Source organism: Nomia melanderi, chromosome 11, assembly GCF_051020985.1.
Source record: "Nomia melanderi isolate GNS246 chromosome 11, iyNomMela1, whole genome shotgun sequence".
Lineage (NCBI taxonomy): Eukaryota > Metazoa > Arthropoda > Insecta > Hymenoptera > Halictidae > Nomia > Nomia melanderi.
The window spans coordinates 1,580,019-1,606,610 of NC_135009.1; the positions used below are offsets into that span (position 1 = coordinate 1,580,019).

The 26,592-nt window shown below is 29.4% G+C and overlaps 1 protein-coding gene across 20 annotated transcripts in view; it reads right to left on the minus strand.

Annotated features, from left to right (window-relative positions):
- Positions 1-26,592, minus strand: part of LOC116435176 (uncharacterized) — a 384,264-nt gene that overhangs the window by 64,987 nt on the left and 292,685 nt on the right. The gene's annotated exons all lie outside the window — the stretch shown is intronic.

Consider the following 26,592-nt stretch of genomic DNA (forward strand, 5'->3'; position numbering starts at 1 on the left):
GTACTTTGGAGAAAGGAAACATTCGTTTTTGCATGAACACTTCATTTATATAATAAAATTATTGTTACATAATCATTTTTATATGAATGTTCCTTTATATATTACAATTATTATCATTACATTTACTTTTACCGTTATGAAAACTATTTTTTACATCCTGTAAGTGAGTAATTATTATGACAGATGCTTCGTCTGATCGAGTATTGTTTGCCATCGACTTATTAGATCGATCGACTTTTATCAGCAATCAGATAATAACGTATTAATTGAGTATTGTGAACTCTTAAAACACTTTTTATTGGTCTGATGTATGCACATTATTTAAAAAAAGTTAAGTATTTTGTTAGCTTTATATACTTTTGTTCAAGTACTTTCATATAAAAATTTTTAATCGAGGTTTATTCTGTATTGTATACTATTACTTGCACTTTTTGTTTCACTTTCTCGTCCTCTTACATAATTAGATTTCCTGTCATAAAATTCACTTAAAAACGCGTTGTATAGTGTTCACGCAAATAGTGTTTATAATCGAGGTTTCAACAAATAATAAACATTTGCAAATTAATGCGTAAATACATTTACACGTATACATGTGCATGTTTAACAGGTTCAAATTTCATTAGCTATAAAACTAAACGCACTGCTTGGTTACGAAGTAATTGAATTTATCAAGAATCTTTGTTTTAGAAATTTTACGTTACATAGCGGTTTCCAGAGTCCAATGGGTAAATATAATAATTATATTCATTTTTCAATGATTCTGCAGTGTTTCTTATACACATTATTTACAAATAATCAAATATTATGGATCACGGAGAATAGTAAAAGTTAAAGTTTCTAGACCAAGTACTTTACAGTAATATTTAAGATTCCTATCTATATTGCACGAATCAAAGCACATTGGAGATTTTTTTAGATGTTACAATACGATATTTTTATATTCTTTTTCCTTATATATTCCTTTTTCACCAACAGATATTTATGTAATTATTAGTAATGTTTATTAAATGTATGTCAATATTCCTTAATATCTATATGTTCTTTAATAAACATTTTGTCTATTACTTCATTAGAAAAAGTAGTATGTATTAAATGCATCACCCAACTTGATTATTTTTTTCTTTTCCCATTAGTCCAATATTAATATTCGTATGAATAAATTAAATATTTATTTATTATTGGAACTATTTAATATTATAATTAAATAATAATATTTAAAAAACTGTGACATTGATAGGGATATACAATATAACAATTAATCGGTTTTCAATTTTAATTAACAGATACTGTTACATTGAGACAAATATTGATATTGATATCAAGAGTTTAGAACTCGATAATATAAAAAATAATAAAATTTTTAAAATATAAGCGTATAGAACACATTTCAATGTATAATAGTATATTCTTTACTAAATTTATTGCAAAACAAGTGATATATATATTTAAAAATAAATATTTTATATTTATATTATATTTATATATTAGTACATTTACGTTTGTTATTGTATACTATTTACATTTATTACACTTTATATCACCTAAAATATAAAGTTCATTTAATTTTAAGTTATAATTAAATTTGATGGATTGATAGCTCAAGAGAACTATTTTTAGAGTGCTGCAATTCCGGAAAAGATTGTTCTCGTCTTCCCAAGGGTGAAATAGAGATGAGAAATAGTTCGACCTTCGAGGGTCGATGTACGATATCCCTTCAGAATGAATTTGGACACCGAAGAAATATCGTATTATCTATCAAAGTACCCTCCACATGGTGTGATCTAAAACAGGGGTTGCGAAATTACTAAAATAAATTAAAATTGCTCACTTAACTTTGACACGTAAAGTATTTCTTAAGAAAATAAGATTTTTTTTAGTCTTCCATAAAAATTGTTCTTCGTCACTATAATCAATTTTAAAGAAAATTGTGTGTCATTATACATAAACATTGGGAGAAGAATATTGATTAAATAATCACTTGTTTTACACAAAATTATAGAGAATATAAAGCGTCGATATAAGAAATTCATTTCTTTAAATACATATTGTCTCAAGTTGTTACAGATTTAAAATATTTTCATATTAATGCTTGAAATACTTCATTCAAGCAATATTTAGTTTATGAAACCATAATAGATGTTCAATGTACTGACTGTTTTCGTATCAAAATCATTTTGACAAAAAAATCACGAATAAATCCATCGAAAGACATTAAAATTAATTTTTTTATTAAAACACTAATAATGTTTAACGATAGTTATCTTATTAGATATTCTTATTTAATATGTTTATGTAGATTGTTTTCCTTCGTTTCATTTCGGTTAATGCTTTAACATCTTCGATCGAAAGGTAAAACATTAATCTTTTAATTCAAATATTGAATAAAATAAATGCTATTAGAATTTAACACATGTATCTATTTCGTTCATGGAACATTAATTTTGCTTACCGATCTGTAATATTTTTGTGGTAATCATTACGTAATAATTATTGAGCATAGCTAGATCCTGTACTATAATTTCTGCAGTAATTTGGACCAGAACAAAAAGCTTATTTATTCAAGTATTTTAATTGAGATTTGACTTCGTGTTTGAGATCAAAATTACGCTGAAATTCTCTTCAAGGTGCTATGTATTTTTAAACAACACTTTGCAGATGTTATAAAACGCCATTGTATGTAATATACTGATATTTCATTTCCCCTAGCTGGGGTAATGAAGCAGCAAGAAGCTCATGTGGTCAACAATGAACGTAAATTCTTATTTACACTTCGTTATTAAAGTAAATTGTTTTTGCCAGTTAAACACTGGTAAAGTACCTGGGAATGATATTTATTGATTGTAGTTCTCACAAAATAAAATGACTTGTTTTACAAGTACTAAACAAATATTTACTTACTGCAAACCATCTCGTATTCATATGTATTTCAATAATTTTCTGCTTATTCTATCTATTTATATTTTTTTTACATGATGTACGGCGTTATTCGTCATACAGCAGAAAGGAAATAATTCGAAGACCAAAAACAAATTAAGACTATAGAATAAAATGTTCATAATTCACTGCATTTACATGTAATAAAAATTTATGGTGTTACGTAAAATTATATATTTCTTGTAGAGTTTATCATTTATTCAAATACAAATCTCTATTGATTTACCATAAAATTTTAATGATATCATATCAGTATTAACAATTATATTAATTGTCTATCTTTTACATTAACATTATATTATTATTTTTCATTTCGTCCATTTTCAGTTTCATTTAAAGCAGTCTCTAGAGAGTCATTCGTATGTCTAATAAGCACGTTAGGTATTTCCGAGACAGTTCCCTAATCGATGGATTGAACGTGACGAAGAAGTTTTGTGTCTGGCACGTACAGCGAACTTAACACGACTTATCTGCTTTAGAGAAAATGAGAAAATGATGCTTATCGGGTTTCAATAACGACAGCCAAAGACATTCGAGGATTCCCAGTAACTATTATTGTAATCCAATACAACAAACTTAAATATTATTTATTGCTCGAGCACTAAATGAACGCTAAAAGTAATTTTCAGTATGCAGTGAAGTAAATAACTTCTGTAATTAGCTTCTAACTGATTTGTGTATTACCTCAGTCTTTTAATTACTGCTCATAATTTTGTGAGTGGCATATAATATTTTTGTATGAAAATAAATAATGTTCTCATTCAAGAGTTAAGTTCTATAATATAATATAATGTAAACAGTGTTTATTAGGCTGACCAATATATGCTGTATTTCAATAACCAATACATGATTCTTGTAAATTTTTGTGTATAAATACGAATCTGAGAACTGTTTATCTCCATCATTTCAAATTTTGGGAAACTTAATTTTGAATAGAAATGCAAGGGTATAGCCGAATGAAAAAGGGTAAAAGTGCCACTACTATTAGGGTATTTACAAGGTGGAATGCTGTGCACAGTTCATGGCTAGTATTTTATGTTCTGGTTGATAAAAAATTATGAAAAAAATAATAACTATTTTAGGTGTAGATGTGCACTTCTGGGAATTTTGTTACAAAATTTTAGACTGCAAAATCGATTTTTCGAGAAAATTATAAATGCTGATTTTTTATTTAAATTATGAGAGCACCACTTTTAAATTCCCATAGAATTACCTTCTCATTATGACTATTAATCCCCTATTTTTTTCATACTTTTTGGATTCGATATTTTTCTATATTGTCGGCCGAATTATGCATACTATTATTTATATTTTTATAAATATTATATTTTGCTGAAGCTATTAATGTATAATTTTGGGCAGATTTCTTAAAAGGGTGTATAAGATCTTTCCTAGTTCATATATTGAATAACAAGGTGTTTCAAACTGCATACAGTATTCTAAAAAGTATGAAAAAATTATAGGTTAATAGCTTTAGCAAAACAAAATATTTGTAAAAATATGAATAATAGTACGCATAATTCGGCTGATAATATAGAAAAATATCGAATCCAAAAAATATGAAAAAAATAGGGTATTCATAGTCATAATAAGAAGGTAATTCGATGGGAATATAAAAGTGGTACTTTCATAATGTAAATAAAAAAACAGCATTAATAATTTTCCTGAATTTTTAAAAGATCGATTTTGCCGTCTAAAATTCTGTAACAAAATTTCCAGAAATGCACATCTACACCTAAAATAGTTATGATTTTTTTCATAATTTTTTATCAACCAGAACATAAAGTGCTAACCATGAACTCTGCATAGCATTCCACGTTATAACTTCTGTAATAGTAGGGGTAGGGGCTTAAAACTTAGTACAAAGGGGTTTTTTTGAGAGATCTATTAAATGGTATGTGCGAAATTCGATTTGGTCTGGGGGCACTGTTACCTTTCCTTATTCGGCTATGCATTTGTCAGCTTGAACCATTATTTCTGTGTTAGCAATGAAAATCATTTAATTGAAATGGTTTGTATATTTTTTGTATATTATTCATTTATTTTGCGAGCAAGTAGTCTTAGACAAAAGTTAACTTTATCACGCGATAGAGCAGACCCTTTTCGCGTGGAACACTTTAAAGGGAGTTGGTATACAGATTTAGGTTTTGATTAAGAAAATAAAATACTTCCGTAAAACACGAGCTACCGTCAGTGATCCTCAATGCCAACAATTCCTTGATGATCCCCTCAGCGAAATGCAGCAATTTTTCTCGCATGTGATAACATTAACTTCCTCTAAGATTTGAAAAATAATGTTCTGCAATTGTATTTTAACACATTCACTACCGAATCAGCAATGATAGAAATTCTACACAAGTGAAATAAACAATTTTCTTAATGAAACAGAAATTAAAAATACAAAGTTTTTCACAGCGAGTGTTACTTCAATTTTCTTGCGTTTCATAGATTCAACAAGATTTATCTAATCTGTTTTTGCAAAAAGTAGTGTCACCCGAGTCCGTGCGACATAGCAATCGGAGTGTTAAATGTTAATAAAATATTTGGATAACAAATTTTAAGCGACAAATTGCTTATTATTCGTTGGTTGTACTCAATTTCACAATTAGTCATATAATAAATGCTATTACCATATGTACGTAGGATTCCTTTTATTGGAAGCAAGTGATATATCCAAGCTCTCCCACAATTGTTTCGAAATACATATATTTTCGATTAAATAACAGAAGTTAATGTCTCTTATTAGATCAATAAAACAGGCGTACAGCTTCTTATTAATGTTCCGAAGTTTTTAACTACAGGCGCAGATGTTGCGTGCGATTTATCACACCATCAGAAGCGAAATTCGGGGCTATTAATTCCCATGAAGTCAACAAAAAAAGACAGTGAAAAGAAACGACTTTACTTTGAAACACTTTTCGACTAGCCACTGAATAATCAGGATTAGCAGTATCGATATGGAATGAAATATAACATAAATTAGTGCAGCTATCATTATTTTGCATGGAAGAATGCAACTAAATTTTTATCCTATAGAGTACTATACATATTTGAAGACATTAATGATCTTTATAACAAAACTATTTCAAAATGATCTGTAGAATACGATAACTTCAAAACGTTTTCCAAAATATTCTATGTACAAAAGGTGGATGTTCCTGGACAAATTCGCTGGAATACTGTATGGAAAGTAAATGTCACGTGTATGTACATAGACAGATCGATGTTTCCCTGAAAGTCATGTCACGTATTACTCCTTATCCTAGGAGGGATAAAAGGATAAATGTTACAGAAGTTCAACCGATCATCGCGTTACTACGTAGCAAATTAATAAAACCAACAGTCGAGAGGCATCAAAGTATTAACAGCGGTTGAGAAAGGACTCTTCATTGTAGAGAGTTAATTCACAAAAATCTTCATTGTAGAAAAAAATTCACTAAAAAGATGATAAAATTAATGCATGATTATCTATGAAAGCAAAAGCTGCGGTCACAAGGGTGCAGCGTGGCTATCATGCTGCATCAGTGATGATTTATTCGTCGGGGGTTTGTCCATCACCCATTGATCTGAAATCAACACGCACATGACGCGGAAATGACGTTTATTAAATGCACGTCGAAAGCTATTCAAAGCACGTACGGGAGGAACTAACAAAATCACTGGTTACGATTTTCTTTCGAGAACAAAGCTGAGTTTGTTGAAAGGGTTTCACCCCAGCTCGAGAAACGAAATCCACTTAAAAATGGCAACCGAAGAACCTCATGGAATTCAGTGAAGACTGGACTGCCCTGGCAATTTTGATTTGGATCTGCCAGGCCGTTCATTGTAGTCTGAATTGGAGAACGTGACCTGCAAGTTACCTCAAAGAAATTTGGAGAATCTGAAGACAGCATTAGCGAAAGCAGCTTCTCGAATGTCTCCGGAGACTGTGCGTGCTGCGATAACCGATTGGCTGTGTTGAATGCATGCCTGCGGCGAAGCTAAGGCTGGCTATTTTGAATAAGACCATTAGTTTTCTTTTCGTCATGGTTCGCAGATGTAAACTCCAATTAAACGTAGATGATAACTGTTCCTTAGATTCTACTTTGCAATCGTTTAAAATATCACCTTATAATCACCTAATACTTTTAATAGCTAATTGTAACTATAAGACGAAATGATACTTTAATTATATTATATTATATTTAAATATTTAAATATCATTTATTTGATTAAAATACATTTCAGCGTGTTGTACTTGAGTAACTCTAAACAAGCAACTTCTATTATTTTTATACGTTATTGTTAACTCAAAAATTTATCCTTTTTTGTTTCATTTTGTATTGTTTTATCACATTTTCACAGAAGATTATTTGGAAAGTTAGAATACATTGTTTGGTTTTAATCGTGAAAACCGATCTGCAAAATAAACAATAATATCGTATGTCGTAAAGCTTTAATCAATACGTATCCCATCAATGTCACATGATTTTTATTTTTTCTATTATTTTGTAGTCTCTTATTTGAAAAAATAGTTACAGATCAAGTCCGATAACTGATCGTACACATTCCAGTAACATGTATACATTGTAGCTTCTTTCTGTAATAGCTTATTGTTTCATTCTTACGAAATTCATTTAACAGGTGCGCACGAGTCATAGAGAATGCTTACCTTCAAGATTTATTCTCAGTTTACTTCTATCTACAAGCTACATCGTATCAAGTATTCGCAGAAAATATTGGATGTAAAAAAACATAATTACGTTTCCTATTTAAGATTTGAATTTTACATATACTTATGATGGTTGTTTTACTGCTCATACCACTTCGTTAATATTTTCATTATATTTTTTAAAGACAAAAGTAATATTGAGTTCTTAAAAGTCTCCATAGTGCTGTGATTCACTAGTAAGTACAGGAATTTCTGAAATTTACAGGTTTGTAAATTATTGAGTGTAATAAGGAAAGGAAGGTAGATAATATCCTATAGTTTACATAATTTTCAAAATTCCATTTAAACGATAATACAGCAAAGAACAAATATTTAGTTTTCAGTTATTAAGTGATGCATGTATATATCCTGTAACGCACTTAATATTGTAGACTGATCTACATTAGTACAATATGTGTAACTTCGTTAATGTTTTAATTATATCATTCACCTTTGTTTTCATTGTTCTTAACATTAAGTTAAGGTAAGTTAAGTTACTTAATATAAGTGTATACTTATATAATATTTCATTCAGAAAATTATATTTACACTTCGTACTTTTCAATTTTAATTATGTAAAGTCATACTTACACGTTCAAACTTTTTATTTATTAATAATAATTGTAACAATAACCTACGCTTAGTTATTAAGCTCGGATGAAACTTTAATGAAAAACTGACTTTTAGGAATTAAATTTTTAGTTAAATATTTGAAGTACTAATTAATATAAGCCTTCAGCTACAACATAAAAATATAATAATACAAAGAAATAAAATGATTTATTATTTCTTTTACATTAATATATTAAAAGTAAATTTTAATGATATAAAAGAAAGTATAAAGAATTTGAGTAAAATGATCAAGAAAGTTTTATGTTGTATAATTTTATTATTATCAGGACTATTTATCCTGTTCCAGTATTCGAGCTTAAATGAGCAAAGAGTTCATCCGAGCCTATTGTTTCTTAAACGCCTTCTTAGCACGTAGGAGAAATGCAAAATTAGTGACGATACAAATGATTCTTTTAATATCAATAATTTCCAAAGGCATTTATGGTGGAACAACAATAAGCAATTTTTATTTCCATATTCGTGGTACAATAATCGTGACTTAAAAGCGTCAGTGCTTGCTGTGCATTATCCTTGTTTAACTAGTGTCGAATTCTGTTTTTGACTGTGCTACAATTTCCGTGGACAAGAATTTTGTGCCAATGATATGCAAAAGATGTGCGTATTATTAAGAGAAGGTGAGACTCACATTAGAACGAAGTTGTATGAATTGAAGCAAACAGCTTGAAGCTTCGTAATAGAATGAATGTATTTATGAATCGTCGTAGAGATTTATATTTATAAACCATGTAACGATCGATGCGTTTTCATGAAAATATATTTCATTTTAATCTCTGATCGTCTATTTAATATACGGATCGTAGATAAAATGTTATGAAGCAAATTCATTAATTATACAGTAAAAGTATTTGATAAATAGGCGTCGAAAACTTGATAAGAAATTCGAGATTGTGGTTGAAACTCGTAACCTAGAATTATGCAGTCTTCATTATCGAGTACCTCATGTGAAAACTGTATTCTTCTGGTAAACATTTCTCAATGGTTCGTTGACATCGCAAAAAACGTAGTTAGAGACTGAAATGACATAGTTACTCTATTGCTCGTTATTAATAGAGTCGCATCGCTCATCCACCATTCCATACATTTTAAACCTTTGATTGTTAAAGACTTACACCTGTTATTGTTAGAACATTACATTTTATTAATCTGTAAAAGAAATAAGTATTCCATAGAATAACAAGTCACATAAAATAGACTACGGACTAAGAATTTTATTTTATACTTAAACGAGATATTGCGCGCACTTTAAGTATATCTAGGGAGGCACTGTTTTATGGGGATAAGCTACTTTCGCATAAAGTATCTATGTTAAAAATAAATGACATTTAAAATATGTAAATAAAATGGACGTATGAATTTTTAGGAATATATACTTAACAATTTTCGAGCCTACTTAAAACAAGTGTGTCTTATTTATTTACTTACTGTTAAATAAGAATAAATTTAGAATTAGATAAAATATTATAAAAAGAAATCATTTATTTTCGGTTATAGCGTATTTTAAAAAAAAGGGAAAATGAGCTGCATAATCTATATTTTCAACAAAATTAAATAAATGAATAAAAATGATATAAACTATAACTATGACTTCATTTCGGGATTTATTTATTGTTTGGTTCGTTATGTTGAGACGTTTACTGAAAGCGTCAATTTAACGCATACTGAATTTTTTAAAGATCATTTGGTAAATGTTTATGTCGATTTTGATTGATGCAATTATGTGAGTATGTATCCTAATAATCTACTTTTAGATCCCTAATTTTCAAAATCTAGACGAACGAACATTAATGTTTCTAGGATCAATAGCATAAACCATACAATGAACATCCGTGAACATATTGTTAATGACTTATTTTATCATGTAATAATCTCGCACAAAAAATTAAGAAATGTATGAGAATAGATGTATGTAAATAGTAAAATACTTAACTAAAATTATTAAACAGGATTCTTATACCTTTATTAGCAAACATTAGTGTTTAATTTTATATGTGTTACATGGTATAATAGAAAAGACTCACTGAATAATTTTAATCTACAACAAAGCTATAAGACACTGTACAGAGATATTCTGAGAGAAATTATTTCTTTTAGCACATTCGGGAATGTAGATATAATAGATCAATTAGTTTTTAAAAGACATTGTTAAATCAATCTCAAGGAAAAACTAACGAATTTCTTCGAATTCACGAGTCAATGGGTTACTGATAACAGATATTTATGAATAGTTATTTATATAATTTTACCAATCACAAATAATCAAGCAAGTTAATGAACAACTAATAATGAACAGTGTGTCGCATAATATGCATAACCGGCGTACTGAAAATTTAAAATAGTGTTGTCAAGTCATATGTCAAAGTTCATAGAATACAAATAGGTATGTATTTACATATGTAAGTACGTATATGGTGTGACATTCTTGGTGACAATATGAATGTGTCATTTTTTATCAATGGTATTTTGAGTAATCAATAATGGTATAAACTTTTTGACTGTGGTACTATCTGAAATATTAAATGAACTTTTCACGACTTAAAAATGTCGAATGTAATTTCAAAATGTCGGATGCCTAGTTCACACTACATTATTTAATAATCGACGAACTATTAAATGAAAAAAATTTCTATCGGACAAAATGAAATCAACGAATAAAAAATCGTTCATTTGTCGTTTACTAAAACGCCAGGACTCCAAGAGTGTTCTGTACATTGCGTTTCTACCGTTGAGGTAAGGACTGTGTACTTTCGTAGAATTAACAAGGGAACATATCGAACTGTGAATCCCCAATTTTGATGAAATTTTAGTATAATGTATTTTTCATGAAAATTTTTGACACGTATTTTTTTAATCGAAAATTGTCCAAGTTAAAGGGGTGAAAACAGCCCTCAATGTTAGGGTTGCGAAATCTATTTCGACGAATATTTCTGAATCTATTAGAGATACACAAATAATTGTGTAAATTGACGAAATTAATATTTCTTAAGAACAAATTTGATGCTACAATTCATTTTGCAAAAAAACTATTTGTGCAAATAATATCTTAAAAAATAGCATATTCTCGGTCGTTTTCCCACTCTAAACGTTAATACATTTTCGAGGGTGAAACATGCTGTGACACCGTCTTGAACGCTCGTGTAGTCAGTTGCTTTGAAACTTACAGTTCTTACGTCACTGAAGAAAACATGACGTGTAAAACGCTTATACAGTCCTAGCTTAACGATATCAAAATTGATTTCAACGGAGTTGAATCTCAATGAAGTTGAATTTCAATGAACATCTGGTAGAATAAACTTTTCGTTACTGATTTCTGTAACAGAATTATTTGTATCTTTTATATGGATTCTCATACACATCTGAATTTTTATTCTCAAAATTCCAGGAAGGTAATGGTATTAATAAATCACTAGATTGGCTTTCACAATATTTATTATATTATTATCATGAAAGTATTTAGATCAATTTAAATCTTGAGCAAAACTTTTCTTTCGTAACGTATTTCTTGTTCGAAATAAATAATTCTTCCTTGTGGCGGTTTATCTAATTATGAAAAACAAATGAGTAGTGGAGTCAAGATAGGAAACGGTATGCAACACATTCAATATTTTGAGTTAATTTTCTGATCATTCTATTATATACAGATGGAAAGAAGTAGTTCGGGATAGAGTACACAGGGGCAAGAGGGGTCTTTTGGCAGAACCGCCTATGTACATATTTCCACCTCTGGCATTCGGGAAAGTCAGCCCTTTAGGCTGTTGACGTCACACGTTACAAAGAAGTAGAATTCCAAAACTTGTGAGGGATCTACAGCATCCCGTGATTTCTCTCAGATTTGAATTCATAAGTACGAGGATTCTACTGCGCATATAAAACGTAATTAATGTTATTTATGCCAGGTAAATTGCATAAGTCTAGAAGTTGAAGTGTTTACGAAAAGTTTAATAGTGCTGACTACTGACTATTCAATTACTTTTTTACGAAATTGTTTGTTTTACAAGTGATGCATACAACTGCGTAAATCCACGATGTGTCACGACAATAGTAGGATGGATCAACGGAGATTGTAAATCTTCAACTGGACTAATATCGTCATCGTAAATTTCTATGTGTTACATAGAGTAAAACGTAAAAATGTAGAAGAAAATCGTTTAAATTCGTCGTATATTGAAGGTGCTATAAACATTTGAATCAAATGTAGTTTTCTTCTAAGCGCGAAGACCCGCCTGCGTTATGTGAAAGCATGTACGCGATCGTCCCGCAGACTAAGTGTTAACACATTGCGTACTGATAACGAGAAATCTCGTTCTTATATAAAGACACTTAGCTATGCAACTTCGCTAATTACCACAGCATTTGAAAAAATGTTAAATTTGATTCGAATTGGTATATTTAAAATATATTACATGACAATATGATATCTGACTGTTTATATGTATAATATATATATCACATATAATCTCACTGAAAAAATTGCCATCCGCACAATTCAGTTTTTTGAAAATTAGCCGGTACGCAATGTGTTAATAGGAAAGAATCTGAGAATACGCCAATGCTTTGAGGTTCGTCGCTCATTCCGTATTATCTCGCTCGCTCTTGATATGTCTTATTCACTTCCTTCGTCATGCGACCCGCTATGTGTGAGTGACGGTTCCGACAAATGGTACGCCTAAGTCGACAATCCGTGTGAGGTAGGCAGTACCTTTTCATTTTGACCATTCAGACCCGCATATCTACCGAGGGACTTCTTTTCATCTCTACATAGTACACTAACGTAGAGTAAGTATATTACCTATTATAATATATATTTTATAACGTAATAATTGTAGATATTTCAGTAGTATCTATGTTTTCTTATAACACGAAAGAATAGTAAAAATAAGTTGGCTTACTGAATTTCGTTTTACTTTCACGGTGAAGAATATATTTATAATATTTTAAACAATAAGGCTGAAAATAATAAGACTAAAGTTGAAAAGATAGACTAATATTTCGGAAGTTGTATTATTAATAGTAAAAATGGACTACCAATTAATTAACTAAAACGCATAATCTGCTTCGAGTATTATTAAAATACATGAAAAAAATCTTTTTTCCTTTATTCTTGTATTTTTTTTACAGTTACCGCCACCTTTTCTATTTTGTGGTAAACACGGGATAAATAAATGTTTCGTTCATATTCTTACGAATTAAAATATATTCATCTTTCGATTTATGTGATATATTATTCCACAGTTAAAAAATATAAATCTTTATAGTATTATATGACAAATTTTAGATAAATTTAAAAAAACCGCCGCATTAATTAAAAAAGTTTACGAGAATTTAAAATGAAAACGAGAAACGAGAAAATATAATCTGAACTTTTAAAAATTTCAAAGCTTCAGAATAACAGTACCGATAACGAGAACAAGTAAAATTGAATTTAACTTTCCTGAACTGGCATTACTGTTCCTTTTATGGAAGTATATGAAATATGTTTTCAGATTTTACGTTTATACTGTCGGGCTCCGTTCCTGCGATTTTTAATTGAAATAAAGGAAGAAATATATAGAACCGAAGAAGGAAGAAGTATGAAACGAATATTCCGTGTAAATCGAGAAAAAGATGTACATTGTAGTATCTACGTTTAATCGATCAGTCTTTTGTAGCAGTTTACCATGGAATTTAATTAGAATTTACTGACTGAGGGACGACGCTCAATCGAATTTAGTGCGTCTGTGTTCCGATGCTAACATACGGATTTCCTACTTCTAGCAGATTCGTAATCTCGTTGAGATTTGGGTCAGGAAGCTATTACTCCGAGAACTTTGAGACAGGATATATTTAGCCGAAGCACCGTTCTTCGGACGCAATACACTTCCTATAAAAGTCAAATTACGAGTCACGTGCCGGTTTATAGTTGCTAATACCAACTTCACGACATTTTAATGGTTTACGCCAGACGAATGCAATTGATTATTTTAATGCAGTTTAGTATTGTTCGTACGTTATGGCTGTTTTCTTTCTTCATTAAAGATACGACTCGAATGTGTATGTGTGATTTCTCTATCGCTAATTTTTAGTTTAAATATAATGGTTACATCGCATAGGAAGACTAGTGTAACATATTAACCAGTTAACTACGTTTGCCGAGTACACACGTTATCTTAAAACTCTAAATGGTGCTAACTTTTTCAACGATGGATTATTTATTTCTTAGACAAAAATGTAATTCTTCTTCGTTTCGCTTTAGTTTTTCGTTAGAATATATTATAAGTGCATTTGGCCAGCATTTGACGAGTATACACTTCATTATTTGATTTTATTGGGTGCACAATGAGAGACTTTTCAATCAAAATTCCATACCTAATAGGTTAAGCGGAGACTCAAAGAACACTTTCATAAAAGACTAAAATTAATTGGAGTCTTCAACTGTGTTCTAGTCGAGTCAAAGGAGTCAAATAAAAACGTCATTATCTTCACTGAAGGGCTGTTTTTGGAAGTTTATCATAAAATACATTTCGATACAGAATTTAACCAGAATTTTTCTGTTTTATCGCAGGAGATGTTTTTATTGTATTATTGCACTATATATGTAGACACAATACAACGTTGGCAGAACGAAGTTACCTGTACGTAGTGCCGGTAAAATCACGCATACGTGACAACGACCATTAAGGTGAAGTAACATGATAAGCGCCGTGTTTATCTTCGGTAATCGGGGACATGAAGCGTAAGAAGTAGTGTCTTGGTATTAGATTAGTATTCGATTTTTAAATACCTTGGTACCTATGTGAAATGGTATTTTATATATTTATAAATTAATTACTTTTAATTTTGCAATAACGTTGCACATCAATACAATTCTAATATTTCATTAAAATATTCGAAACGTAATATTTAAATACACATAAAAAAGATTAAATTATATGATTTTAGATCTGTTTCTAGAATAAGAGATTGAAAATACTTCAACCTGTTCATGATTAACAAATTGTGTCACATAATAGTAATCTTAATAGAATTTTATGAAGCACATTAAATAGGGTTGAAGTACTCCATTGCAATTAGCACAAGATGATATGTTTATAAGCAAAATATTAGTATGAATTCATAATAGGAAATGATAATTATATTATTTCATTAACTTACACAGAGGACTGTTAAATACACGCATCTAATCAGATTAAATAATTTACAAATTATCTTGAATTATAATCATCTATAATCTTTGAAAAGATAAATATCGTGTTCTTTTTTAACATCCACAATTTCTACTGTACAATTTGGTTGTGTTACTAAGAATAAAAAATAATTTTATACTGTGTTGTTTTTGAATACTCATAATGTTTGATGTATATTTTGTTTGAGCTATTAAAATGTCTTTCGTATCTTTTCATCTGGAAATAATTGTAACTTTCTAGTTCTCTTGTGTTGCTCGTTATAATGGTTTCGTGTAATGTAAATAGAAAAATAAACGCAATTTTCTCGACGTTGAAAATTTGCTTTCCCTTGTCGCAAGATAATGAATCTCCTTCTAATTGCTACATAGTCTTCATATATAATCGATTTTCTAAATGATGTAGTACAGGTTAGTTGTACATTTATAAATTGAATATTAATAAAACAAAATTGCTAGACCAGATCTTACTATGTGCTATATTATAATCTTTTGCGTTTCAACGAATATAATCGAGATTTATAATGATTATCGTTACTAGCGTTAGATAGTAAGGAGACATAATTATATATTGGGGCTTTAAATTCAGAAGAATATGACAAATTTTTCACTGGAAAATTTGTATGCCAGTTCTTTTTCCTTTAAATATACATACACACAATCATTTATAATAAATACAGATCAAATTATTAATGTTTCTTAATGTTACCTATGCGTGAATAACTTCACGACATACATATTTAGAATAACCTGTACGATGTTAAATAGTCAACGAACAATTAATTAATTTGAAGGCGAGCTATGTGAAAATATTAAAACTTGGAATATACAATTTATACGTAATTAAATTCAAACAAAATATTTACTAATAATTATAGTTAAAGAATTTTGTGGTTCTTAATATAAGATTAACTTAACATTAAATATGTTATGAAATTTTTAAAATAAAAGGTTTGTTTAATTTTAATTCAAAGTTATATTTAACAGTATATTTTATGGAACTCATTAATATGATTTAAAACTTGTCGCGAGTATCAAATATCATTCTATTTTTATAGAACGTTAAATGATGAATAAAAATGAATAAGAAGAATAAATGTATATTATTTATATTCGATATCATTTTCTTCACAGTAGGTTAAGCTATAATATCTTGGATTTCCCTTGTTTCTTTAGTATTTAAGATTACAATTCAGGCATGCTTAACTGCATCTTATAACCTGTTCTGAAATCTAATAGAAAATAATGTGAGTTTTCATGCATAAAAATGTCAATAATTTTGAAAATTTGGCGGAAAAATAACCTTCGAAGAAAATTTGTTATAGGTACCATGTTCTTTCTTATCGAAAATAATCAATTATATCTTCAATAATTTTCTGTACACCCACAAATAAAAAATATATTTAAATGTGTAAATTCAAATAAAACCTTTTTCGATGAATAAAAGTGTATTAGAGATTTATTATAATTTCTTCCCTATAAGCATATTACTTGTAAATAAATTCAACTAACAGTGTTTAAAAATTTGTGTTAATCCTTCACACTGAGGTAGAGTCTGTGAATCACCTAAAAATTTAGGTTAATTGCGTAAACATGGTACCCACACATATAATGCATTTACATGCATTATTCTTTCTCCTCAAATGGTTTAAAATTTTCGTATATAATCAGTTTAAGTGAATTTGATGGATTTATAATTGGAAGACTTAAGGCTTAAGCTATAGCGAAATTTAATTTTGTTTGAACTTTTTGAGATTACCAAATTCAGGAATAATTCTGAAAGAGATTCATAAGAGTTTCTGTAACAAGGTATATTTGTTACTAAAATTTGTTACTAATAATAGTATGGTTACGTTTATTAAAATTATTATAACATGTACCATAATTATATGTTTATATTTTCAAGATGTATAGACATGGTTTACAGTTTATAGTATTCACTAACAAGATAAAGAATGTGTAATCAACGTAGGTATTAATATCAGTACTTTAAATAAAAGTTACGGAAATTTATTTTCATATTCTCAAAAACAGTTTAATATGTATTTTTTTCATTTCGATAAAAAAATTATCATATTTTGTTGATTACGTTATAATCTCGATTGATGTTGATAATAATTTTCTATTCTATACAATCGTAAATAAATATAGTTTCAATTATCAATTTATATTACTCCACTTTGGAACAGTGCAATAAAATGCACATAGGACTTATATTAATTAAGCTTTTCTTATTATAAGAACCATGATTGAAATCGTAGATTGTGTTTTTTAATATTTTCTAAATTTCAACTTTGATAATAAATGATAATAGTCTGTATTTAGAGAGATAATTAATGAAGTATTAATTAATCAGGATTTAGATGATTATGACACGATTATGGGATTTCGAATTAATGTGAAACTGTAATATTTCCCAATATACCCACAGAACTTTTTTGTTCATTTACGTTTCTACGCTTCGTTATTTAAGATGAAGATTACATGGTTTGCGTTACAGAACGTTTAAAGATTCTAGCGAATTGTTAAGCAAGTGGAAGATCTGTGAGACTGGTATGAAAAGCATTTTCATAAGTGCTACTTGCAACATTCAAGTGAAACTCATCGAGGCACGTGAACACTTGAAGTAACTCAAGCACTAGTGCTGGGTGAACAATTTTTTATGTCATTCCTTTCTCAAGTGCCGACCGCTTCCACTTTTTAAGATGACTTGGTGCATTGCATTTTTCTCTTCGCTAATTTTTTTCCTACTCGTTTATGTCATAAATTCTTCTTCGTTTTACAGAAAATAGAAACCCGAGCATATCTACCATAATCTATCTGATAAAAAAATTATTTATTAACCGATTTTGAATAATCGTTTTATTTTTAACCCTTTGCAGATGAATGTCGACATTTTGAGGAGATCAAAATTTTCATATTTGGGATACCAAGTAGCAAACAAATGATTTAATTACTCAAACAGCAAGAGATCGGGACGTAGTTTCCACTTATTCTATTGTTTAAGCAATCCATATATAATTTAGCTTCATCTGCCGAAGGTTTAATTTAATAATTAAATCTAAATACATGATATTTATGTATTGCATCCGTAACCTTGTGCGTATGACTTGTTTTCATCTCAAAATAAAAAATTGAATTTTTTCAATAATTAAAACAATAATTAACAGAAGTATTTGTATAACCAGGAAATTATAATAAAGTTACTTATATCTTTTAAATGAATAATTTCAGTTTAATGAACAGTGTGTGATATTTATACTTAATTATCAGTATAAAAAGATATACAGAAATCAAACTTACATCTTATAATTTTTAGTAGGTAACTGTGTTGACTAAAAATTCATAAAAACGTTATGAATACCCATGGAAATTATATAGTAAATACATAACATATAATAATATCAATTTTATTCATAAATATGTGCTTATAAGGAACATGAAACTGAATATGAACATTATATATAATATTGAATACCTAGAATATTAATATGAAGGATTATGACGTAAAAATAAATTAAAATTTGAATTTCTCCATCGATGGAAAATTTTGGGAGCGTACCTCTTTTTTCAAGGGTTGGCCACTTAAATTTAAAATTTAATAAAAAATAATATACATTTTTGGTTTTACAATGTGAACAATAGTCTGTAACTTTTATTGGAAAAATATTTCTAATTTGTCATTTTTTGCTCACAAACAATTTTTAAATATCGATTAAAAAATCGTGATTGTGTTGTCTCATAAGTATACCCGATTGAAGATCACGTTAGCTTTACGAGCACTTTTATATATGATGCTTCAATAATTTTCATCCCCTAAATTATGCATAGTAATACAAAAAATAAGTATGCAACAGCTTTATTAATAAAAGTTCTTATACCAGAGAGTTTATGACATTTTAGTGATGTTTTTTTATAAACAGAGGATTTAGGGAATCATAAGTTTAATATTATCTTCTCAACATTAGATATTTGGAATTTAATATTTAAACAGTTCATGGATTTTGGTTTCTTAGTGAATGTTGCAAAAACCATACTCTTATTTTTTTATAATTGTATATAATTAAAAATGCAAAATGTAATAAAAAATAATATTCATGTAAAAAGAAAGTTACGTAATACTCATATGCTTTTGTAAATACCAATTAATTTTTGGTTTCGTTAATAATTGCAGCATCATTGATATAATTCCATCGATATTGTTACTCGTACTTAAAGATAATTGGAAAACGCAAATCAAAGTAGAAAGCAACCAGTATATAAAGAAATGTATTAAAAAATTATTAAGTAATTTGATACATTGTATTATGTATATATTTTCAGTAGAGTGAAATTGTTAGCAGAACTTAACGGATAAATGTGGAATAACCTGCTTATATAGTTTTATATGAAGTTTCATTTTTGAAAAAGTAGGATTATTAATACGTATGAGTATTTTATAATATACATTAATAAATATAATACATATTAATAAATATTATTAATATAGTATGAATATACAGACAATAATAATGATTTAACTAATACATTGGCGAATATATTTCGGGTAATATCCGCTTACAAGTTTCCTTAGTTTCCCTGGTGAACGTTTGATACTTCGAAGTAGTACCGAATTTTCAAGTACCTACATAACTATCGTAATGTATACAGTGTATTTGTATCTATGCAGATAACAGTCTCTCGTAATATTCATTACGCCAAAAAATCTTTTAAATAGAATTTACTTATAGGTAATCTTTTACTCTTTTGATAAGACTACCTATATATTTTAATTTATTCAGTCATATACTCAATTTGTTACAAACACACATATTATAGGTATTTAAAAAGATTAATTTATTTGCTTGAAAAAGCAAATTTCCGATTTAATTCACGCCACGATTAATCTGAAGTATTATTATTCACAATTAGAGGTGCAAAGTACGTACGAAGCAGTATCTAATCAAATTCAGTTTTGACAAATCTTTAAACTTTTACTTCAATCATATATTCCTATATCAACGAAATTCATTACATATAATTCCTCTTTTCTGTAACATCTAATGTTTAGTAGACCTACACTTTTGTGCATGTACATATACACACCTCATTATCAGTAAAGTAAGTTTAAGTGTCTTAGAGATAATTTCATTATTTTCACCTACTAGTTTTCATAAATTATAATAAAAATCATGAACGTATTAATTTATTCAAAGGTTTCCTGAAATACAATTTAGATTTGCCAACCTTAAAGCGTGCAGTTTCTGAATTCGTGTAATATACGTAAGAAACCTTTAATTGTGACAAATGTAGCATCCAATAACAATCGGTGTTTACAAGCGATACGAAAGCAATTAATTGAAAGCATATTTCTATCACAGTGCTGCAAATTAATTCAATGCAAGCCATTTCGAAGCCAACCGAATCTGCGACTATTAACGATAAAAATATGTATTGAGCATTTGACTTTTTTAAATTAGTACAGAAATTTTTTATTTTTAAATCGCATCTTATTTATTACATTTTTTGGCATAGAGCCAATATAAATTTATAACTCGTTAAGCTAAAAAATATTTTTGATTTTCGGAATGTGAAAAAAGTAGATAACTGAATAAAAAGCTGACACAATAATGTTTCAATACTTAGATATTAGTATTTAAATCCATCTTTAAATACTTTATAGTGGAAAGATCATTTTATATTTTATTGTATTAAAGAACTTATTCTCAAAGGAATAAATTCATGAAATGCAAGCATGGAGGTTATACCGAATATTTCTATATATATTTTATTTATTTGTACAAAATTACAATAAGGGCATCAATAATGACATCAATAATGAAACAATGATCCGCCACATTGCATAATATCATTGAAAAATGTTAACTATACAATATTTAAAATAATTGATAAATAATACCGTATCTTTAAGTGATTTTAATACAAGAATTTGATGAAATTAGAGCTTTGCAAAGTATTAGTATCTATAGGTTAAAAGGGATCATTTTGTACATACATACAAATGCATAAGTTTGGGTTCTATCCATGCTGCAATTTCCTACTGATGATAGGTAACATGGTGTAAGATTCTATCTGCTGTATGCATACGAACAGTGCACCCCCCGCCCCCACACCCCGTTAACTTCGCGTTCTGACGACCACTTGAACGTTTCATTTCGTGTACTGGCGCTAGTATCCAGTAGCATAAAGACTTTCCAGAAAGAGGAATAGTGATGTGTGAGATATATATATGTTTACTTATTGTAGTACTGTCACTTATGCAGTGTTGCTGAAATAGACTTTTGGAATAGTTTTCCGGTCCTCTAGAAGTTAAATTTTTATTTTCTACATAATAGCGAAGCATTGTTCTGTCATTGTCCTTTTCTTTGGGGAAAAAATTTCATGAAGCGATGTTTGGTTTTTAATGAACCATGATTGACTATTTCAATTAACGACTATTGAAATATGACCTTGACTATTGAACTATCGTGTTGTTCTTTGACTATTTAACTATCGTATTGTTGTTGTCATGGCGTAACTGCCACGAGTCGTTGTTCCTCAATTTTAACAGTTTATTCAAATTGCTTCACACGAATGGCAAAAATCTTATAGGTAATACTCTTTATTGTTTTCTTTCTTTGAAGATGAAGGATAATAAAAGGACATCGTTTTGCGACTATGGAAGACACAAACACAAAACTGCTGAAGGACCTGAAAGTTGTTCCCGAAAGTGTACTTCAGCAATGCTTCCAAGAGTGAAAATAAGTACTACCTCTGTTCTATATTGTGGTATACATTTCTTTGAAATTTTCTGATTGTGTATCGTAAATAATAAACTTAACACGTTGAGTGCCACAAAAATCCTTAGCGTTTTAGATATCACTTATTTCTTTGTAGCAAAGATTACAAAAGAAGAATTATTAATGATTTATTATCGCAACTTTTACGTTACAACATTATTTAAAAGTTTGAGCTACTGAACACTTGTATTCCACATCAGCTGTCTCATCAATTATAATTATTTTCTAGTAATTATCAAGCTCCAGTTATCGATGACCTCCGTGGTATTCAACGTGTTAAATGAAATAATAAAATGAAATGAAGTCTTAGTGACTCGTAGTAGGCTAATAAATTTTTTCTAGACATTTGCATATCCTGGTTGGACACTTTCGTGAAAGACGGTTACACGAAGTAGTGGAAATTGAGGAAAATTTAACACATTGTTGATCGGCAATTTTACGAAGAAGCTATCCCATATTACCGGTTATTATTCTGCATTTAAATATGAATGTAAAACAATCTAAATTAACTTCAATATACTTTATTTATACATAATGAATTGAAATTAAACTTTGAACGTATCTTTTATATAACCTTTTAACAAAAATAAAAATAGCTAATGTAAATGCAAACACCAGCTAACTCGTAACCGGTCAACAATGCGTTAAGTGACATGCGTTTTGATAGCTTTATAAAAGATAACAGCACAGAAACTATTTCTGCAGATAAACGGAGCAATAAATCAAAACAGTCGAGGAGTGATCAGCTTTAACTTTCCAGAAGTGTATCGAGAGTGATAAGGAAAAACTTTATCAAGAAGGATTTTTACCAGTCTTTGTATTTTGTAATCAGGAAGCGATTGATATGGAACAATTATGTATAGGTTACTGCAAAAGTTTTGGGAATCCATTGTCATTCAATTGTTTCTTTGCGTGAAGCTTTTCAAGTTTAGACTGTATTGACACAATACAATGAAAAATGTATTAGGTTGAAGGGAAATATTTTGAAAAACAATAAAACCATTAGTTCAAACTTATTTGTGACTTTTCTCATTCTTTCCTAAAACTTTTGCAGCAACTCACGTATCGGCAATTAAGTGTTTAAATAAAGTTTCTAAAACAAACGATTCTATATAAAGTTTATATGTAAAATAATCAAGCGTGCATCTCTTGTATACCATATTATGGGACGAGAAACAAATAATTTGGGACAGATGGAGTATATTATATCCTATAAAAACTACATTTGAAGGCAATTACGTCAATATGCATGAGTAAGTAAATATTTCTGGAAATAAATGAAAATTCCAGGTTATTTTCGATTATATCTAGCATAACAAAAGGCAGCGATGTTTGACGTGTGACTATACACGCAAAAGTGCGATTTTTCCATTTTATTATGCACGTGTCTTTCTGTCCTATATCTATAGAAAGATCCTATAAGAGATAAACGTCCTCATAAATGATATAACTGGTTATACCAATTGTTAACAGAAAGGTACAGAAATTCAATATGGTACTTTTCAAATAGAAGAAAAATATTTAATGAATATATTTCGAAGAATTAATATTTTTAAAGTTACATACAATCTTTTGTTTGAATCGAATGACTTTCTGGCTTTGAGAGTTATTGTACTGTATAGGATTATCTACCTTTCGGCTTTACACAGGTATCGTAACACAGAATTACCATAAGTACAATATTATTATAACCAAGAAAGGAAGGAATGATATGGTAATTCACCGTTTCCGTGCGGTATGGTAGTTCTCGAAGCGAGAAACACAATCGTTTCAATTAAAACAAAAAATGATTTAAGAATATTAATTTAAACAATAATACTAATTTTTTCAACGATGAATTCTTTATTTTTTCAGATAAACATGTAATTCTTGTGTGTTTTGCTTTGGTTTTCCATTAAAATATACCCTAGGTGCATTCGTCCTGCATTTGACGAGTACACACTTTATTTTTCGATTTTATTGCGTATAAAACGAGAGATTTTTCAAACTAAATTCCACAGTTAACAGATTACGTCCTAGTAAAGTATTATTTAATCTTATAGTGTTGAGTTCTTGTTTTAATGACTTTATATAATGTTCGTGCTTATGTTATATCTTTCAGTTTAATGGTCACTATTCCTCTTTATTTTCGGCTACAATGGACCAGTGAATTGCCAGTGAATGAAGGTATAGATGAAGTAGCTTCTCGTTATATTACTATTCTCGAACATCTCGCTGAACCTCCTAAGCTACGCTATGTCGAGGATAATATTGCTTTAGAGAAGCATGACAGTTATCTTTTTAGAAAAAGTTGGCAAACCTCATTATTTCTTTCGAATTATTCAATTTTCTAAAACATTTCTAAGTAGGACTGGGTTGCTTGCTACTTGTTTTGCGCTTTCAACAATCTACACTTTTACCGCAAAATGTTTGTGGTAATGGATTCGGATATTTTCAATGGAATAGGTTAAAAGGGCCTCTTAAAACGACATTATAACAATAAATTTTCTGAACAACAGTTTCCTAATCTTCAAGATATTATATATGTAATTACAACATAAAACTTTTCTACCTAATCCTTATGAGCTATCATCAAAGGAATACACTTTAATCTAAATTATTAATACCATTAATGAGTAAATACCCAAAAAACAAATATTATCAGTCGTTGTATTTTCTAGTGTTCTTAGAATTTTGTGTGGTAAAACTTACAGTACTCACTGTTTTTTTATTAATAATTCATTATTACTATTCACATATTTTAATTAAATATTTATTATTAATTAATCAATTAATAATTACTATACTGCTCGGAAAGCAATTTGCAACTAAAACATAAAATTCCCGCAGCGAGATTTTCAATTTATACAGCGAGTACGTTTCAACAAACCGTAATGAACCAATTTGAAGTTAAACTACATTCACACTCTGTTTGCTCGTACGTTACACTCTGTGCCCTACCGAAAGTTAATAGGATCCCGAGAAAATCACACGGAATATGAATTGTGCAATCGTGAACGATCGTTCACGATTTGGAGTCGATAGCTACTCGAGACACGTTCTGATCTTGAAACGGCGAAAAGTGGAGTCAGTCGGGGCTGCGGTACGACACGGACAAGAAAAACAGCCACAGAGGTCACATGTATGTGAAGACGAGTGTGACATATATAAAAATAGAAAGAGAAAGGTACACTGTGAAGTTGAGACAGAACAGAGAGCAGAAGACAGAGAAGAAGTGGTGAGCTCGCGATCGGTGGAAAACAGCTTATCTGCGCGGTCGATGTGAAGAATGAAAAGGCGAAAGGAAAGAAGTAGAAGAAAAGATAAAAACAGATTTGTTGGCAAGTACCGATGGTCACGCGATGTCTGCCCTGTGGAGTAGAGCGAACTGGCAGCCACACTCCCGTGGCTCTCGAGTTCTCCTTGGGTACTGAAAGCACTGCTCCAAGACGCAACAGCCCCCGCCCCCGCACTGCATCACCATATCCGACAATGTGGTCATTACCTTTGAGATATTTTGCGGTCGGTATTCGTACATTCCCGGTGAACCGTCATTGTTCATTTTTCGATAATTCGTTAGTCACGTCGTGAGGTGACGATTTCGCGATGAGTCAGCAGAGTATGGACAGGCATGAACAAATGTTTACCATTAGGCATTAGAAGAGTAGTTCGAGGAAATAGGATAATCACTAATAAACTATAGCTACTGATATTCTACGTTATTTGTTAATATTCTATCGTTCTTCCTCTTTATTTATAAGTCGCGGTGGAGAATTTAAATCTTTTTTAATCGGAGAAGGTGAATAGCGAGAAATAGAATAGTTGGAGATCTCTGTTAGAATTGCGGACGGAAGAAAATGTGGAAAAGTCTGTTTCAGAGGCGAATAGCGTGATAGAAATGTATTTATTGTTTGATGTCATTTTCTAGATTATTTGAAAAACATCGATGTTTCTTTTTTTAATAATATTTGTATATATGAAGATGAGTTTAGCTATCTAGTATTTATGTTATCACGTAACGTTGGAATAAAAACTATAATATAATTATACAATATAATTTGTACATGTAAGTCTCGGATACAATACACAGTCTGTTTTGCAAAAATGTTCAACTGATCATAAGTCAAAGTAAATAATAATGATTCTTCGAAGCCATAGTCATTTTTGTGTTGATAAACATGTTTATACAATTTTATAACTCATCTTCTGTTAATGGCTCGTAGATTATTTGTTATAATCAGAACTTATTTTTGTAAAAACCGAATTACACCGAAAATGCTTAGTACGCCATAAACAAGAATTGATGTCTTTCAAATAATTTTAAAAATAATGCTAAAAATAAATGTATTTATGTCACTATATTTACATCCTCAAATAGTATCACATTCGTTTCAAATATTTTCTTCTGTCTTCAATGCCAA